Genomic DNA, 14,846 nt, shown 5'->3' on the forward strand with positions numbered 1-14,846 from the left:
CAAATTAAATGTTAGTACAACTTTGGTAAATTGGATTCATGCTTTCCTAAGCCATAGAATGCATAGAGTACGTATTGGCGATCACTTCTCGAGATGGCTAAGTCCGAAGGGAGGTGTGCCTCAGGGGTCCTGGCTTGGGCTTTTAAAAATGTCTGTGAGGAAATCTGTAGCTGGTCCACTAGCAACAGAATGAAGATTAATGAAAAGAAAACTAAGGAAATGCTAATTAGCTGTAAACGTGTAAAATCACAACCTCCAATGATTCAGATAAATGGTGTTAATATTGGCAATGTTTGATTGAACACATTACATTCTAGCAACTCTTAAAGGAGATATACTTTGTGGCGTATTTAACTATAACAGACTAAAACCTTGCTTCATGAGGGCTACAGACGAAAGAAAAAATGTTACACACATTCACAAGTTGCGACAGTTGATACCATAAGTATAATTATTGTTTTTGAATATTTCAGGCCAAAGACTACTCCAATTCCACATCGACCGCTGCCTCCTCATCTAGTGCCTCCTCATCTAGCTCATCGAGGCGCAGAAGAGCTGCAAAGGTAAGGACAATTTTAGATTCAATGTTATTTATTTACTTTTATGTTTGATTTATTGTATGTAGTCTTGGTGATTTTTTCCTCATGCAAGTAAGTAGTCTTGAGCAATTTCAAATTGTGTTTAAATATATTGTTATGATTACAATCTAATGTTCGATACAAATGGTCATACAATGTTATAATCTATTGCACTATAATTACAATTACTGTTTTTGAATATTTCAGGCCAAAGACTACTTCAATACCACATCGAAAGCGCTGCCTCCTCAACTAGGTCCTCAAGGTGCAGAAGAGCTGCAAAAGTTAAGGACAATTTTAGATTCAATGTTTTTTTTTCTTTTATGTTTGATTTATTGTATGCACTCTGGGTGGGTTTTTCCTCATGCAGATTTTTTTGTATTTACAGTTTTACAATTTAGTTACATCAATCTGTTTTCGTTTACAGCAAGCGGCACCCCAGCGGGAACCATCCACTGAATTTGACTATGAATCCTGTTCATCTGAATCAGATATTTTTAGGATACACAGTTGAACAAAGTCGAATCCAAAATGCCATTTAAATATTTTCGATTTTGTATTATTTACATAGTTGATTGAGGGTACACTGTAAAAATGAGACTGTGAATTTAAACACTTCAATGTTAAATAACGGTTCATTGTCGCGGGTAAAATTAACATTTTTTCAGTAATTTTACGTTCGCTGTTGTAATCCTATTATCAGTAAAAATGTCTGCAGTTTTACGTTTACTGAAATCCAATTTACTGTAAAAATAATGGTCACTATCGTGCAATTGTATTTTAACGGTATTTTGTATAATAATACAATTATGTATTGTACCGTATTAATAAAGTGTTGTGTATTACAAAGGAATTGATATGTAAATATACGGTGAATTCGTAAATGCAATGTGTTTGGTGGTTGTATTACCGTAATTTAACAGGTCAAAATCAATTCATTAAGTAATTTAACGTCGGAGCTCGTAATGTTCAGTTATGAATTGGCGTAATTTTACAGTTCAAATTACTTAAAAGTACGTATTTTAACGGTATTTTTGTATAACGATGTGAATTTAAACACTTCGATGTTAGAAATCAGTTCATCTTCACAGGTAAATCAATAATTTTTCAGTTAATTTGCGATCAATAAAAGATGTCTTAATTTTACGTTCACCGTAACCCAATTTATATTGTAAAAATAACAGTCGACATTACAATGACGTGATTCAGCACCATTTTTCATATAAATACAATAAATTTGTAATTATAATGTGCTTTGGTAGTTGATTTGTGATATATTTCCAGTAATATAAATACAATGAATTTGTAAATATAATGTGCTTTGGTAGTTGATTTGTGATATATTTCCAGTAATTTAACAGGTCAAAATTAACATTAATTAAACATCGGAGCCCTTAAATTTCGGCTATATTGCGTAATTTGACATACGATAGGCCCCATGTTGTGTTACTTCACAGCAAGGCCTGTAGGCCTGTCTTAACAAAAGTTTTGCATATTTTAACGGTATCTTTGTATCACGATGAGTTTCTGAATTTATTTGGCGCATTTACAGTCACATGGCATCTCATTTGTTGACGCATTAGGACACACGCATGTGTAGTGTGTCGACGTTGTTCTGGCGCAGACAGTGGCGCAGACAGTGTCGCAGGTGCAGGAGGAGAAGAGCACATGTAAAGTTCAGTTCCGTCGGTTCTATCTTGGCAAACAAAGTATCAGCAAGTTTTCACTGCACAAAAACACATGATGTATCATTTTTTATTGCCAATTTATTATTTAGGCCATAGTTAGGTCTCAGGTCCAGTTAGAGGCGACCTAGCCCTACCTAGGCTAGGCCTAGATGAAGAAAGTAAGTAGGCCTAGACATAGGGTTAGGGATAAGGCATACCTTAGTCTAGCTAAGCTACTGTAATGGAGAACAGACGTTCAACACCTGGTCAGGTAAACAACATTCGTGGGCGATACTCTGAATACCAAATGCAAATGTATATAAATGAAACAGTTTATCCTCCTCGGCATTTTGACACCTTTTCTAAAAGAAATCTGTTTTCGAATAAATATTGACGTTATGACTCCAATGCAACAATGAAACAAGCAACATACCGTGCCCTTCATGGTGAAGTCTGTAGACAGATATGGCTGCCTTTAACCTTTATGCACTGAAAAAACCTACAACCTGTGGATCAAACTAACACTTTTATGCCATGGACAGGACTTGTGAAGTCATAGAAGTCACAATACACAGCCAACTGGCCGATAAAATATAACAGGGAAACTACTACCTGCTCACCAACTATACGATAAACCGTGCCAGCCGTCCATCAAATGCTATATATTTACATACCACGGCGGGGGGGAGGGATGCCCAACATATTTAACAATTTAAAGGGGGTTGGCAGGGAAAGAGGAGGGGTGGCTGATTCCCCTTGAATCTGTTTAAATTGAAGATAGTTTGGCACAAAAATACATCAAAGCTATTTCATGATTGATAAGGCTGGTATTGAATATATAAGATGTTTAACACAAAGGCAAGAAATGTAGTGGAATAATGATAGTCTGAAATTTGTTCTCCCAAAATTATTGTAGAACCCTACAATAATTTGGGATTTGCTGATATAAATCACTTTGACGAGGCGGGGTGTGGGATCTGCTTAAAAGGTATTGCTGATTTACTGTAATACTAGTTATGTAGTTGTATGATTATACTAATGGTCGATAAATTTAACAAATGCTCAAAAAATAAAGGAATTGTCTCCGAATTCTGCCAACTTAAAACTGATATTGGTCGCCATAAATTAAAACACAAAGCCTATTCTCGTAAATTACTTTGTTTACTGCGGCTAAAGTAAAGATAGACAACACCGCGGTCCGTCCCTGAAAAGACCTGCCCAGTGGGCTGATCGGATCGTTAATTCACAGCGTGAAGACTCGCATGTTTCCACAGAGATTGGCTGCTAAAAATAACTTGTTACATCATGCAAGACTGATTTCTTCGCCCGAATATTGTTTTGATAGGCTATTGAATCGTAGGTGAAAACCACCTTGCAAAACAATCGTCATTTCCGTCTGTTCATACACTAGGCCAAGGGAATCCCGGGCTATAATTCCACTCCCCCACCCCCCTGAAATCGGGACAGTTTCGCGTTCATGGAGATGGGATTATACCCGGGGAACCACGGACTAATATTCCCTTCATCACACTGGCAAGTAGTGGATACTTCTTGCAATTTTTTTTTTATTCTAAAAATAGGGACGTACCTATTTTTTTTGGTGTTTTTGACATCGGAAATAGGGACGTCAATTTGAGATAACAAATTTTGAAGTATGATTAACATTTTTGGGTATCCAAAGCTGTCATGTCCTAAAAAGCTCCCACCTTAAACAAAACCATGGTGGGGCTGGGGTGGTGTTGGGTTACACCACAAAATGTCCTTCATTTTTATTTTTTCACAATTTGGCAGATTTGCCACTGTTTTGAACTTGACTGGTCAAACCACAGAACCAAAGTTGGCGGTTTTAGAAGTCAAACTTATCCATTTATCATCTACTAAAATAGTCTTCATTGTTTGACATACCTCCTCCATGGTTCGACAACAACAAATTTTCTTTCATTCTTCGTTCAAAATCTGCTTAGTGAGACACATGCGTAATAAGTAGAATAGTTATCACAATAACTACAACCACTGCTCTGCATACTGCATGTCACGCTTGTGCTGTATGGTGGTAGATAAAACGTGCCTCGGTCAATGATTTATTTTCTAGTTTGCAGAGAGTTAAGAATACGGAATACTCATTTATTTTACATATTCAAGTATACATGACATGACTATGTTGTAAACCAGTAAAATTACACAGCAGTCGTAAACAAAAAACTTCATAAGACTGACGACACGTACGTTTTTCTGTGTTTAAAGTACAGTAACTGTGCACAATTAGTTTTTTTCTGCACCACTTTCTTTTCGTTTTTTTATATATAGGCCTAGAGGAATTTCATTTCAACGATTGTAAATAGTCTATCAAACTAATGCTGCCAAAACTGTCAAATTTTGCTCTGTGGTTTATCAAGCCACAGACCTAGGGTCTAATTCCAGTAATGGAGGTCAGTCTGGTCAGAATAGTAAGTTGTGTTTATATGAATGCATTTATGCTACATATTCAATCGTTACAAATACTCTTGATTTTTATTTTGTCGCGGATTATTGTTTATTGATCTGTATGGTAGTCTTGTGGTAGACCAATATATTATTTATTTTAACAAGACTAACTGAATGCTGCTGTCGTTGTCATGTTTTGTACTTATTGCCAGGGAGTTGTTATAGTGTATTGCACACCAACAGCAACGTCAATTGCCGTGTTCATCGTGTGTAAAAGACTTTAGGTAGGTAAGCACATTCGATTCAATACTATAATGTAAAATGTTGTTCAGATCACGTTAATTTTTACTAAAACACACGTTACACCTACTAGACGACAAGCAGTAGTCGACTTACCACAACTACCTAAGTTCACGCTAGGGCCAAGACGTTCGTATAAGCAACACAGACAACTTCTCTAGTGTAAACTGTATACTCTCGCGATAGAAAACAAAATTTCCGCAAAATATTAAACATGTTCGATCCAATACCATTATGTAAAGACCGTGTTTGGTTAGATCACTTTTTTCATTTTTAATAACATGTGCACCTGCTACATTAACACGACAGAGGCCGAACCCTACCGACGATCCCGTAAACAATTGGTCAACTACATCAACAAGGTATGCATTATGGAGCTCGCTTACCCTCTCGCGATGAAAAACAAAATGTTGGCAAAGTTTTTCCGACCCATGCGCATATCGAAATTTTCTCCTAAAAATGACTCAAAAATGGTGGTAGGGGGTATATGTTTTATCGCGTACGTCCTACATTTCTTATCTAACATAAAAAACAAACAATTCTTTCACAACTACATGTCCACCAGTTACTATGAGGAAAACATTATACCAACCGTGAGGCACCGTTTAGGAGCCTATTCGTTTACAAAACCGCTGCTCACTTTGCTCACACACACACACATACATTTCATGTTCGAATTATCCCATTAGTTTCTTGTGACCTTAAGGTCACAAAGGAACTAAAAAACGCATATGTACTTTAACTAACTAGATTTAATTAATGTAACCAAAAAGACTATGATTGATCACAGACAGAAATTTCGGTCGATAATTGAAAGGTCGTACGTGGCGGTTGCCAGAGTCTAGGCTAGGCCTAGTCGACCGGTTTGTTGACATTTCTTTCCAATCTCCCGTTATATAGTTTGATATTATGTAGTTTAATTTTTCCTTCCCATACTTGGCCTATAATTATTAACACTAGCCTACTACTAGAGTACTAGGCTGCTAGTAGTATCGTTTATTGCCAATTAATTTGGCTGTTAAGAAATTGGTACAGTATTTTTTTGGCGAAAGGAGAAAGCCAGAAAGGCTTCCATTGCTGAGTATTATATATTTATATGAAAGCTGTTTTTTATTTTGTAAATAACCATTATGCACACTGTAAAGTGAAACTTTTATTATTATTAATGAATAAATTGCATATCAACTGCAGTCATTTCAATTGCACATTGTAAAGGTTTTGGTCCTTGTTTGGTGTATTATACTCTAGTTCATGAAGTGAAACATTGTTTACGTAACTTTTATTAAACATAAAATTGTATTATGTATTTAATTAATACTGTATTGCTTATCTATTTCAGAAAATACAGACACAGCAGCTACAGGAACTTCGTGAAATGGACCCATGGCTTCATGGGGAGGAGCAACCGTGTAATACTGTTGCAGCACATTTGAGGAAACAGCCAAATATCCTCCACTATTTTGATGCATGGTACATTGCAAAGGGTCAGTTAACTCTTTAAAGAATTAAAAGTTAAAAATTGTAATACCGTATCCTAATATCTGTCTCTTATACACATCTAGATGTGTATAAGAGACAGTACAGGGAGTTGGGATGATGAGATCTAAAACGGTAACACAAGAACATAACTTAAAATCAGCCAATAACTTAAAGAGTATCAGAGAATTAGCTAAGAAAAATGAAGGCCTGGCCGGTGAAGTAGCAGATGTTATTCAAGCATCAAAATTGCTCCTTTCTTCAGTTTCAGCGATGTCAGCTGAAAGGGAAACAATTTAAAATTTCTCCTGCTTGTTCCAAAGATAGTATGGTAAAATTAGCATCAACTCTTAGACGAATTGACGAAGAATTTGACCCAACAATTTTATTGGACAGCTCGAAATCATGCAAGGTTTCCAGAAATTTAAAATTGTATTTAGACAAACACACCCGACGTGGCCAATACCAATTTAGCATAATGAAGTGCAAAGATAACACCTGTGGCATCTGCACACCACCAAGACTAACAAATGATGTTTTTGAGATGATTCACCATCTACCTTATCCAGTTCCTGGACAAAATACATGTACAGTATACACATAGGTATAGCAAACTTATTACTGCAAAAAATTAAATTAAAATTCTATCAAAAAAAATGTTCAAATATTATTATCTATAAATATTATGTAAATTTAAATTTCAGGATTTGTACGGAAAAGATGATGCGACCAGTGAGGAGCTGCATGTTCCCTCCAAGTTACAGAAGGCTGCTTCACGTCACCGGATGCCTTTTGCTCCATCCTCCAACAAGTCCAAGAATGCCAAAATGGTTATCCAGGTAAATGATAATATACTGTATTATAACAGATACATTTACAATTAGCAAACCAACTGAAGAGAATAACCTCTTGCATATTTGCTTCTGATCTCAGTTGATTTTTTTTTCTTTGTCGTCATATTTATAAGACCGATGTCTATTGTTGCCTACAATGTTCTATAAAAAAAATTTAAAACAATTTTTTATTGTACAGTATCACTGTTGATTTTAGAACATTCTGTTTCCAGATACAAGATGTATCCATTTATAGAACAGAATTGGACAATATTTCGTATTCATGTGGAGCGTGCTTTCAGGACATTGATGGATATGAGGATGGTGCATTTGAGCGTGTGTTCGTCAATGATAAACTTATCTGTTTATTGCCAATAGAAATTCCGTATTATTCCACTTTCAGCGATCCCATATGTTACTTTTGTGGCAGTGAAAATGATGTTGTCAGTCTCCTCAGACTTACCCACTATGTGATACGTGTAAGGAAGACGGCAAAACCCCAAAAGAGAAAGCTGTTCATAGTTTTCAACCGCGATGAAGACTGTATTTAATTTTATAACTTCAAAAAACTGTTAAAAAATCAAATGCAATAAACTAAACAGGGTATATTGTATACAATAATTTCATCAAGAAACATTTTTTTATATTTAAAATGCACAGTTTTATCCTATGTTTGGATATGTTAATTTATGTACAAATATTAAGTTTAATATATGTGTGTATATTATTTAAAATTAACTTTAAAATAAACAATCATAAAAGCAATAAACTAAACTGGGTATAATGAATGCAATAATTTCATCGAGAAACATTATATGTACAAATATTAAGTTTCATACAATATTCTGTTTTTCCTTGGATTTATTGTTTCTTAAAAAACATGCAATATTACAACTACAAAAACAATTAAGTATAACACTGTATTTCGTATTAAAAAAACATGTTGAAAGCAATATAAAAACTAGCCAAAAATATTCCTGTGCATAAATATCAATATTTTGTTTATGTCCTTTTCAAAAATAAATTGTAGTTTATAATTTAAATTGTTTTGATACATGATTTTTAAACTACATCACAACATATTAAAATTTCATAGATAGTTGGTGGCACTCTTTGATCACTGTTGGAAGTGTGGCAGAGTAGTGGAGAGGTCTGTAGTGAAAAGGTATGGTACAGTGGTGGAAGTAGAGTCAAAATGTAATTCGAGAGACTGCTGCTACCGATACAAGTGGGCAAGCCAACCAAAAGTACTGTGGAATACAGTAATTTCAAATTTTGTTTTAAAAAACTAGTTTTCAATGACATTTTTAGTTCTAAAATTATGACAGTATTATCTATTTTGTTAACATTTTGCAGGCATTGCGCCTGTTGAATGTGGCAGTGTTCAGACAGGACATTCTATTATCACCAGAAGTGTAAGCTGTGTAAAAAGTATTTACATAATTTTTATAGTAGATTTATTGTTTCTATTGTTGCATTTATTGTTCATGAAGAATGAGAAACCAAACTTGTTTTCAACAGGTGTCTCTTCCCAGCTATGCAGCACAGAGCAAAAGTCTGCTGAAACCGGGAGAAGTAGACATTTCAGTACACATGCGATGTGATAGCCCTGGGCACACCGCCAATTTTGGCACATACACCACCATAAATGCCAAGAACAACAAAGTCATCCATGTTGAGATAATCCAGGTAAGCTGCTATTGCCCGAGAATATGGTCCAAAAAAAATCTGGTACAGTAATTGCAAGTCAGTGTCAGTCAAAATCATAAAATATAATTTGCCCCAAGAATTTTGAGTTTTAGGGTCAATCTGGCTTGGGCAGCACAAAGTTTATTACTTTTTTGGACATTTCAAACAATATACTTAATATTTTCAGGAGTGGGGATGGTCAAAGTATATTAATAAAAATGTCAAATCAACAGTTCATACAGTCAGAAAGATGAATGCTTAAGCTTCAATGCTATGGAGCTTGAGGGGTATAAGAGGACACAAACAAAGTTAGAAACCAATGGATGCAAAATTAAAAGGATTGTGTCTGATAAGCATGTTGGTGTTGCAGCACATTTGAGGAAACAGCCAAATATCCTCCACTATTTTGATGCATGGTACATTGCAAAGGGTCAGTTAACTCTTTAAAGAATTAAAAGTTAAAAATTGTAATACCGTATCCTAATATTGTAATAACGTATCCTAAAAAAAACTTGAAGAATGTAATTTAATAATCACTGAATGTGTGACAGATGCTCATTCACAGATGAGTGAGTTTGAACATACAGTATCTTTACAAAAATGTTAATTGAGATAACATTATTTTAACTATAATTTCATTATATTTCTTGAAACATATATATATATACACGATGATATATACATATATATATCGGAAATAAGTAGTAACACAGAATAAATCAATGATAGTCGTTGACTCTAATTCCATGCTAATCAGCACACTGCTGCTAGGCCTATTGTTGACAATGTAAACAAGCCAGGCTCCACTCAATGTGAAGCAAGCTTACCCGCTTCAGCCCAGAAGCTAGGGCCTAGAGAAATGCACTTTTTGATCCTGAGAATTGTAAGGATGGGTTTATCTTGATGGACATCAGTATTTTGTTTCCATTTATTGAAGAAAATATTTGATGTAATGATTGCAAATCAGATGATCCAGAATTTGGGAGAGTTGAGAGTTCGCTCTTACTTGATAAACGAAGGGGATTTTATAATGAAATTTATATTCATTGCCGTACACGTATGTGTGAGTGGAGTAAAATACTGAAAACCTCTGATGAATTGGACCATAATGGTAGAGGAAGAAAAGCAAAGGAAGTGAACATGAGGATGACATCATTTGAACGATCACTAGGAAAGGGACACAGTGCTTTCGACAACTTCTGTTTACACATGAATCACCCAGGACCAGTATTGAGAGGCACGTATAAGTCGGACTTTGCCAAGTTGCATGCTGCTAATAAGAAAGCTAAAAGCATGACAAAAGCTGCTGAAGAGTTAAAAAAATGCAGGAGTCCCTAAAGATAGTACTGTGGATTGCAGAGCGTCGTTCGATGGCACCTGGCAGCGCCACGGACGCTCCAGTCATCATGGCATTGTCGCTGCCATTTTATAGCTTACCAAAGATGGAAGCTAAAGCATAATTCTAAAAAATTGAAACCAGGTAGTTTTACCACAATGATGTGCGCAAAGGAAGATTGCCTTCGAATTGAACGGTCAGTGGAAAAAGTCCACGAATGACGTGAAAAAAAGAAGGAAACAACTAAGAGCAATAAGAAAAGGCTTCATTGACACAGCAAAACAATTAGAAGGGGACTTATATACCTGTCTCTTATACACATCTTTTACTGAACAACAACAAAAATCATAATCATTCATTTTATTCAAATATTATTATCTATAAATATTATGTAAATTTAAATTTCAGGATTTGTACGGAAAAGATGGTGCGACCAGTGAGGAAGTTTCTAACATAACAATGGTATGATTTTCTTATACATGATTTCAAATTGTTTCGATATGTTTTATATTGTGACCATTTACGTGGGTCTAATGACGATTTTGCCCGTTTAAACAAACGATTTTTCTTTTCTTGAGCATCATATCTCAGTAAATTCATGTTCAATTCTAGTCAAATTTGGCACAAGTTATCTTTATGTCATTCCAGTTGTCCTAAGCCTAAAATGGAAGTCACTATGTAAGGATTATATAGAATTTGAGTGATGAATATATAATTAGTTCGTAAATATTAATAATTTTCATAATTCTGTTATTAATCCATGTCAATGTTTTGCTATACTTTAAAGGATAAGTGTACAAAATTTCATTGAGATTCAGTCAGTCATTGCTGATATATTGTGATAAAAATATTTGTTGAAATATGATAAATTTGATATGACCTTTGACCTTTTAGACATGTTATGTCAAAAAAAAATTATAATTTTCATTATATTTTGTGATGCTCTTTCAAATAAAACCATGAAACTTTACATTAGTACATTATTTCTTATTCTTATTTTTTTACTGTTGTACCACCTTAAACTAATATGTACAAGTCGCATATTCATTACAAATAAACTATTTAAACAATGTATATAGAGAGTCAGAGCTGATAGAAATAAACTATTTGAGTGGCGGTATGAAACAAAGGGTAGATAAGCCAAGAAATTTAAGAATTGAAAAAAGTGTAGCCGCTAAGAAAGCTGAGGTCTTTGTTTAGGCCATGGGAATGAGTTTTAAGTTTTAGTATCCTGTTGAGTTCAGAACAGTGGCGATGAGAATGTGATTTAAAGTTAGAATCAATGAGAACGCATATAAGGTCTTGTAGGGATTTAGAATGGTTTCCGATTGATTTTTTATGATTATTAAATCTAAGACGAATTTGGTTTTAATTTCTCCTATGTATTTAGAAGACATAATATGTATGTTCAAATTGATGCCACCTGCACATTGCCAGGCAACATTATGGAGCAGCTAAAAAGATGCAAAAATTAAATTTAAAGTTTGATTACTCTATATGCACTTTCATCCCAAAAATCGCCATTTTGCAATTCTTGATGCTAAATTTGTCAACTTTTCATACCTACGACACTCTCCTATCTTCTATCCTATCTATCTATGGAGTTGTAACTGACATATCCATCAACACGGTGAAGTGTCTAAATTATGCGATCAAATTTTAAAAAATGCAAGAGCTGTGGTATATGAGAACATGACTGAAATGCAAATCATTATTGCAGTATAAGGATCATAAAGGTTCCTTAGATGCAATGGGGTCTATTGGGTCTGGCGACATCTTTAAAAGATCTGTGGCAAAGCATGGTCTGCATTACACAGGACTTATTGATGATGGGGACAGCCCATCCTTTAAACAAGTGTTTGACTCCAATTCCTACTCTGAGAGGAGTAAAACTACCAAAAAGGAAGAGTGCAATGGACACGTTTAAAGAACATGTTGGCTCCAAAGAGAAATAATTAAAAGAGCAATATACTTTTGGATGGGAAGGGAATCTCAGGCTTCAAAAGGAAGACTGACAGATGAAATGATAAATTGGCTCCAGAAAACACGAAAGTGTTTACGCTAGCTGTTTGTACCACTGTGTTGGTGTGGAAATGTTGAAACTCACAACAGTACAAACATAGTAAATGGGATGGTAAACAAAGCACATGGAAGTTAACAAGTCAGTTTTGGAGAGCCTTTCTGATGAAGCATTACTTGGGCAGTGTTTTGGGGCATATATTATACACAAAATCTGAACTTTAGGTGTCTGAATATTAAATCTAAAAGTAACTAAAATCAAAAATATTGCTAGAGATAAACTTTAAAATTGATTTACTGTACAGTAAAAGAAACAGCTACAAAATAATGGTGGAAATATATAGTAACATGAGTTGCTATCATTAGAGATAATCAGTAAACTTAGTAGTCCTAGTAAAGAGTAAAAGGGAAAAGCTTGAATTGAAGGAAAAAAATTAAATTTTCAAATAAAAGGCAGATTGACAAACTCCAAATTAAAATGTTGTGTCTTTTTATCTCACATAAAGTAGCATCAGTTAATGATAAAAGACAAATAAAGAATACGAATGGGTCAATTAAATATAGTTTCAACTGTTTAATCATACAGCAAATACTTATTAAAGTAGCTTTTAATAATTTATATAATTTTAGAATAACATGCTTGGACAAAATTTTGTAACCCAATCTACAAGATGATCAAAGGAATAAAGTACACCTTCCCGTTTCATTGATAGTAGGCCTCTATTGTTTCATCTTCCTTTGATATGTTTTTCTTTGTGCAACAGCAAATATAGAACATGTAACCCCCATTCAAAAATACCCTTGTCTTATGATTAGGCCTACTGAAGTTTCAAATACCAATTGAGTCAAATAGTTGGATGTTAATTCTATTCAGGCTTTAGAGACTTGAAGCCTATCAATTGGTGATGGAACATTTAGCATTAAACTTTATTTCACTGAGAAAAAGTAAAGAAATACAGTTGTTTTAAGATGAAATGGTGACTGCAAATTAGCTGGAATGATCTTGGATGCATTATTTAGTTTTTGAAGTTTAAATGATCGATTTCAGTGATTTGACAACTTAATAGACAAAGCTGGAATGAGGATTTTAATGTTCAGATCTTGAGGCCAATGACTTTGTTGGCTTGACAGACAAAAGCAGGAATGTCGAGAGTTCTGGAACATCATCATCACTATCATTTCACTTGCGGCAATCAAACCATTCGTTGAGAACTTTTCTGAACAACTGTCAATCCTGCATCACTGATAAAACTTTTTCCATATCATCTCCAACCATTTTTTGGCCGAATATCACTTGATTATTGTACTTCTGATTCCACAAACTCAGAAATTGGTGTTGATCTAGTGATTTTGTCATCTACAACATCTGGAAATTGCAGATGCAATCTTTCAATCTTGAAGTATGAACATCTCTATTATTAATTGCTCTTTAAAATGTCAATAGATGTGTGCATCAAACACTTCGGCATGTTATTAAGGCCCATGTTCTTGTTGACAGTCTCCATAAATAATTTCAAAATGTGCCAACTTATTGAAGGGCAAGCCAATACTATGAACAAAACTGTACATACATATTCTTCAAATTCAGATTTTCAAAACTCAATGCATCAGTGTTCTTTAGTGGAAAAGTTATAAGTACGATTTATTTTCTAAAAGTTCACCATTAATGCATTTAATCCTGTTGTAAACATCACTCTTCTTTAATCCTTGAGTTAAGTGGGTACTTGCATGATATTTTGTGAAAGTGTCCTGATCACCATGTAGTAGTTAACTGTTGACATGCATTGTTGCAGTGTAAGACAGCAATCACTTTAATTGGATGAATAAAGTTTGTGCTTTAAGCCTTCCAACAATAGCTTCAGACCCCAAAACCTGAACATTCCTATCTTTCACTATTGGGAGGCATACCTATTAAGTTGTTTTTTTTTATATAAACTATTTAGTGAGTGCCCCCTGAAATTTGAGAAAATATACATGATCTGTTTTGCTATCACTTGCACTTTACTTGGAAAGGAAGGTGAAATTAAGGCCAGCTCGTACCCTTAAAATGTCAATTTTCACATAAAATCTAAAAATTTTAAATTTTTTTTTCAAATTTTGTATTATTGGGAACATAATCATATATTCTACACTCCGGCAATATTTTTAGATCATATACTGTCCAGAAAAGTAAAAAAAATAGCAGATAAGGCCAAAAAAAATATATATACTTGTCTAGCGTCACCGCCCAACCCTGATTTTCTAGCCGCCTCTAATTTTTTTTTTTTTTTTTTTTTTGGTAAAAAAGTGCAGAAAATCGACTAAAAAATGCCGATTAATAGAGGAAAAAACGATCGTTTTTTTCATCTTGAGCACATGGAACAAGATGTGAAGTGCGCCACCAAGTGTGTTATCTTTTTCTGCAGAAAAAATAGATTCCCTCACACATTGTGCTTGTTGACAGAAATCGCGGACAATTTTATCGTAGGCGTACATGTTTTTCTTTGGTTCTTTTTAGATAATAAACAACGTTTTAAATATGATA

This window comes from Anneissia japonica, unplaced genomic scaffold, assembly GCF_011630105.1.
Source record: "Anneissia japonica isolate Jap-2015-1 unplaced genomic scaffold, ASM1163010v1 scaffold685_len2926416_cov193, whole genome shotgun sequence".
NCBI classification, from domain to species: domain Eukaryota; kingdom Metazoa; phylum Echinodermata; class Crinoidea; order Comatulida; family Comatulidae; genus Anneissia; species Anneissia japonica.